Raw genomic sequence first — 5,296 nt, 5'->3', positions numbered from 1 at the left:
TACGTGTATGATTTGTATACCAACTGTTGTTTATATAAGTGTAGGTTGGTTATATTTTAAATTATATATATATATATATATATATATATATATATATATATATATATATATATATATATATATATATATATATATATACATTTAAAGTCACCGCTCACCGCACGCCGTGTTGCACTTAGATGGAACCATCTACAATCAAACGTGATCTGTTAAAGAAATAAAACAATCAGTATGCTTAATCACACAATTGTTTGTTAATAACAAGTTCAACTTTAAGGCGAAGAGGTACATCGTTGCTTCAATTTTGGTGAACAGAATAATCCAATTTCAACTACTGCCCTGTTGTTTGGCATTTCTGTAGCAAGACCAACACAGAAGAAAAAGTAGAATATAAAATTATTTAATACAGAGCTTTAAAAATGGTTGGTTAGCTCAACTAACGAAATTCTTCTTGATAGCTACCAACATTACATCTGAGCAGAGTATAATGCAAACGAAATTGATTATAACAATTTTACAATCTACCGTGAGGCTACGCTGTTAAGCCCATATACATGATGCTACTTACAATTCGGCTGCTTGGACTTTAAATGTAATCCGTAGACTAGTTGTAAGACACTCCGCAATCAACCCAGTGATCGTAGATGCAATCTCATGCCTTAAATTATTAACCGTCTTTCGGGTGGCCGTTAGACGTGTCCCCACTTCAGTACCCCCACCACCCCCACCCCACCCACGGACTTATTAGGAATGCATATATGATTATCTAATTTTCACTTTGTATCATCGTTCAAACTATACACTGTATTGTATGTATGTTTTTGTCTTCTGTGTATATACACAATTAAGGATTTTGCGTAAACCAAATCCTTTCAATATAATCATATTGATGTATCAATTAGTTGTGTGTAGCCTCATGAACAGTGCTCAACTGCGAAACCGGTTTATCTTCTTGACACAGTTAACTGAAAAGTCCAATATTCATAATGTAAACACTTCCTGCAATACTGAAATTCAGAATATATAACGGAAATGTTTGTAGGTGAGTTATTTCATTTTATGTAATAGCATGCTTAATTCGTTTGTGTTTCAAACCATACTTGCATTTATATGACCACCTGATTGACCACGCCCCTTCAAGTTTGACCAGCTATTAAAATATGTTGTTGCTCGCAGTATTTAACTTTTATAACAATCTATAGAAGAAACATTTTATGCCTTATTAACCAAAAAACAAGAAACCTCACAATACTTCCCAATAAGATAAGTTTCACAAGCCTCCAGGTCCAAGAAAGTGCTAGTTTTATGCCTTATTAACCAAAAAACAACAAACCTCACAATACTTCCCAATAAGATAAGTTTCACAAGCCTCCAGGTCCAAGAAAGTGCTAGTTTAACAAGCCTCCAGGGCCAAGAAAGTGCTAGTTTAACAAGCCTCCAGGTCCAAGAAAGTGCTAGTTTAACAAGCCTCCAGGTCGAAGAAAGTGCTAGTTTAACAAGCCTCCAGGTCCAAGAAAGTGCTAGTTTAACAAGCCTCCAGGTCCAAGAAAGTGCTAGTGAAGTTATAAGAGCATTGCAACATGATTTGATCAGAATTTCTGACATCCAACCTAAACTTTCTGTTGATAAATTTGCACCCACCATTAACAACAACTAATATGCACTAACTTAAACAGTCAAGCAATTAAAACCCAATTTTTAAGTTTCATTTTAAGTCATCTTAAACTCTTTTGATGATATTTTTACTACAGCAGACTTGAGAGGATACATAAGAAATGTCAAAATAATTAAAAAGTATCCCTGATTGCTCATTATTGTAGGTACATGAACCTGATAAATGAATGAAAAAGACAACGAAAATTTCCTGTCAAGTCACAGCTGTTGTTTCTTTTGCTGTCTAGTATTCCTTTGGCGAAGCTGAGTGATTTTTTGGTACAATTTACTTCCCCTTTTCGAAAGCGAAAAAAATGTCCAATTACGTATTTTTTCTTAATTTGATAAATGCAGATAATGTTAATGAATTTCTGGAAAAAAATAAACAACATCTTGATTAAGACAAACTCTTTCACAGCGTAATTTATGCATTAAATATTGAAAACATGTATATTTGCCATTTTATTAGCTATTTTGGCCTGATTTTGTTTTTTTCAGGTGGTAAAAATTTACAAGTAAATATTATATAATATAATATTTGAAATAATTCCAAAAAGAAAACACTGCAAACAACTGAAAGAAGAATTAAGTAAAAGGATACCCTAAATATATCTTAACAGAAAGCATTAAAATACATAAAGCCTCTGTATTGAAAGTAAACAAGGTTATCAAAGGTGCACTCTCACAGATGGACTGATTTGACAACCTTAATTTTTGTCTCAGAATCAGCTGATTTTGACACCAATGCTTTCAATTCAGTTGTATTAGATATCTCACAATATAACAGATCTCAATTATTTGGAAAACTACCAAAAATGTCATGCTCCTTAAATCATTAGTAAGGCTTGTAGCCATAATACATCAATTGTAGAACATAAAACTAAAAAACTGTGATCTGATCTTATATCACCAGTCTTATATCACCAGTTTCCAAACATTTACGCAATATTTGGGTCATTTCAAGACAAAAAAAAAACTTGTCAAAATGGTCCATCTATGAGAGTGCAGCTTTAACACAAATGAAAAAAATGACCTGCTGTTAAAATTAGTGTTGTGCAGTTTTGTGACATTTCTCATTTTTTGTGAAATACACAAAACACAAATCTTCAACTTTCCAAAATGTCTCATTTATCATTAAAATTTTGGTGATATAAACATTTTATTCAATAAAATATTGAAATTTTACATACATATGAAAGAATGTACAAACTGATTTTTTAACTGAAACCCAAAATATCTTCTTGTTTTTATTAACTACAGTACTAATCAATCATATTAGATGTTACCTAAATCAGGCATTTTTCTCAGAATGTTTCTACATAAACACAATGAACATACCCTGTGTTCGAGAGGGAACTGGTAGGAAGGTTTTTTTGAAACTGGAGACAAACACAAACTACAGTTGAACACCTTAAATCTGAAATCATAGGGACCCCTAATACATGTAATTATTTCAGAATAGCAATATTTCGGATTAACAATTTTAAGAAATGACAGCGTTAGCGAATTATAGATGACGTGCAATACTAAGCCGTGAAGATTGCAATGTAGGTTACACGGTACCAACGAGTGATCTTTCGTATAATGAATGGCAAATAATTTGTTATCATACTTCTTTATTAAAACAACATAAACATTTAAAACAAAATGACAGCACAAGTATGCATTCAGAACATATCACAAATTGTTTCGCTACTGGGTCGAGTGAGCAACGCGGTAATCAAATCTGATGAGACATTTTCGAACGATATTCAGGTGGTGGTAAGTGAGCTTATTTATACTCGCACTCGGGACTTGCCCATTCGGCGAGTGCTCCGTTAAGATTGTTAGTCGTTTTAGGTTTTTGGAGCATAGTGCACAGACAGAATGTAATCCTTGTTAGAGCTACCCTGGTTCTTTAACGTCCCCCTATTGTATAGCACTGTCGCACAGGACCCCCATTTAACGTCCCTCCCAAAAGACGATTAGTATCTTTAGTGATGTGATGGGGAATCGAAACTGCAACTCCTGAATTGATAATCAAGTGTGTTACCACTAGACAACGGATCCGATATTCAGGTTGTGTTAACCAGCACTACACACTACATCAACCAAATGAATCGCCCATTTTTTTACATCAATGTTTGTAACATACGCGTGCTCAATGTCATTCTTTAACAAGTGCTAATTGTGCTCCATTGTCACCTCAAGCGGATGCCCGAGCACTTTCGCAGTATGGTGTGAAAAACTATGACATGATCGAGTTCCAAATAAGAATGGATAAATAGGTGTGAAATACCAAATTGCGCCCGTAATTTTTACTTCGGAATAGCGATTATTTCAGACTAGCAATTTTGGATTAAAGATTAGAAATTTAGTAAAACAAAGAAGAAGTAAAATCGGGACCGAAAAATAATTTCGAAATAGCGATAATTTCACACAAATGGTGTTCAGAATAGCGGTGTTGAACTGTAGTTAAAAGCAAATAATGTATTCAATGAGACATTCTTAATTTATAGACCTTATAATTCTGCAAGATGCATTTGTGGTTTTAAACTGTCAGCAAATGTTTTATGCAATAATCACCGATAATCTGACAAAACAAGACATCTTGGATTTTTGTTTACATTTTGCCTGGGTCTATAAATGGTCTTAAGATGGAACACATTCCAGGTGTTTTCATTTAAAAATTGATAACATTCTATGAGATATCTGACTCCCATGCTAAATAACATTAGAACCGAATATCCTGCGAACGCACATGAAAACATAAAAAAAAAATATGTCTTTTTTTTCAAAATAGGAGCTGACGAATTAAAACCGACATTGGTTCACACTCTGTGAAAAATTATTATTCATGAGATTCATAAGGGGAGATCACTCCAATTGATGTAGCATGGCTAGTTTGACTGATTTTCAGTAAATACTGCAGTTATTTATCAGGTCATTAATTGCAAATAGAAAAAAACAAATCTTCAGTCTGTGTGGTTGCATATTATTAAAGTAGTAAGAAAATGTCTTTTTGCTATTAGGCCAAAAAATGTGTGGTTAAACTTGCATCTTGTCCAGAAACAGGTTTGGTTGGTTACTGAGGCTTCTTTCCTTGTTATTTTTCTTTGTTAGAATGTTATTTTCATCATTGGGGAATGGCTTAAGAGTATTCTTCAGTTTATCGCTTTATAAACTACTATAAACTATTTTAAAACACACATTTTTTGTTATGAGAAGGTTTTAAACCTGAGGTTTTCATAAAACGACAAACCATAAAATGGTAGGGTCTTAAGTGCCTATTTTGTAGTTTAGGTAACCTGAACCAGAATTATTTTTTTGGCTTCAATAAATTATAATGGAGAAATTTAACAGGAGTGCTCTTTATAACCAGTACATTTACATGTTGTCTGGGTGATTGTTAACAAGAGCGCTCTTTAGAACCAGTACATTTACATGTTGTCTGGGTGATTGTTAACATGAGTGCTCTTTAGAACCAGTACATTTATATGTTGTCCGGGTGATTGTTAACATGAGCGCTCTTTAGAACCAGTACATTTACATGTTGTCCGGGTGATTGTTAACATGAGCGCTCTTTAGAACCAGTACATTTACATGTTGTCTGGGTGATTGTTAACATGAGCGCTCTTTAGAACCAGTACATTTACATGTTGTC

General features: G+C 33.6%; 1 protein-coding gene across 6 annotated transcripts in view; it reads left to right on the top strand.

Moving 5' to 3' along the window:
* The first annotated feature begins 897 nt into the window (after positions 1-897).
* The window catches only part of LOC128232324 (protein retinal degeneration B-like), a 46,370-nt gene continuing 41,971 nt past the window's right edge, over positions 898-5,296 (top strand). For 3 of the 6 annotated variants that reach the window (XM_052945815.1, XM_052945819.1, XM_052945814.1), the window contains exon 1: positions 898-1,042. The gene's annotated coding sequence lies outside the window, so the exon portion shown is untranslated. The remainder of the gene's footprint in view (positions 1,043-5,296) is intronic. The other 3 variants (XM_052945816.1, XM_052945817.1, XM_052945818.1) reach the window with 2 other exon arrangements.

This window comes from Mya arenaria, chromosome 4, assembly GCF_026914265.1.
Source record: "Mya arenaria isolate MELC-2E11 chromosome 4, ASM2691426v1".
NCBI classification, from domain to species: Eukaryota; Metazoa; Mollusca; class Bivalvia; order Myida; family Myidae; genus Mya; species Mya arenaria.
Note: the sequence above shows the minus strand (reverse complement) of the source record. Positions and strands in the feature narration are given on the sequence as shown.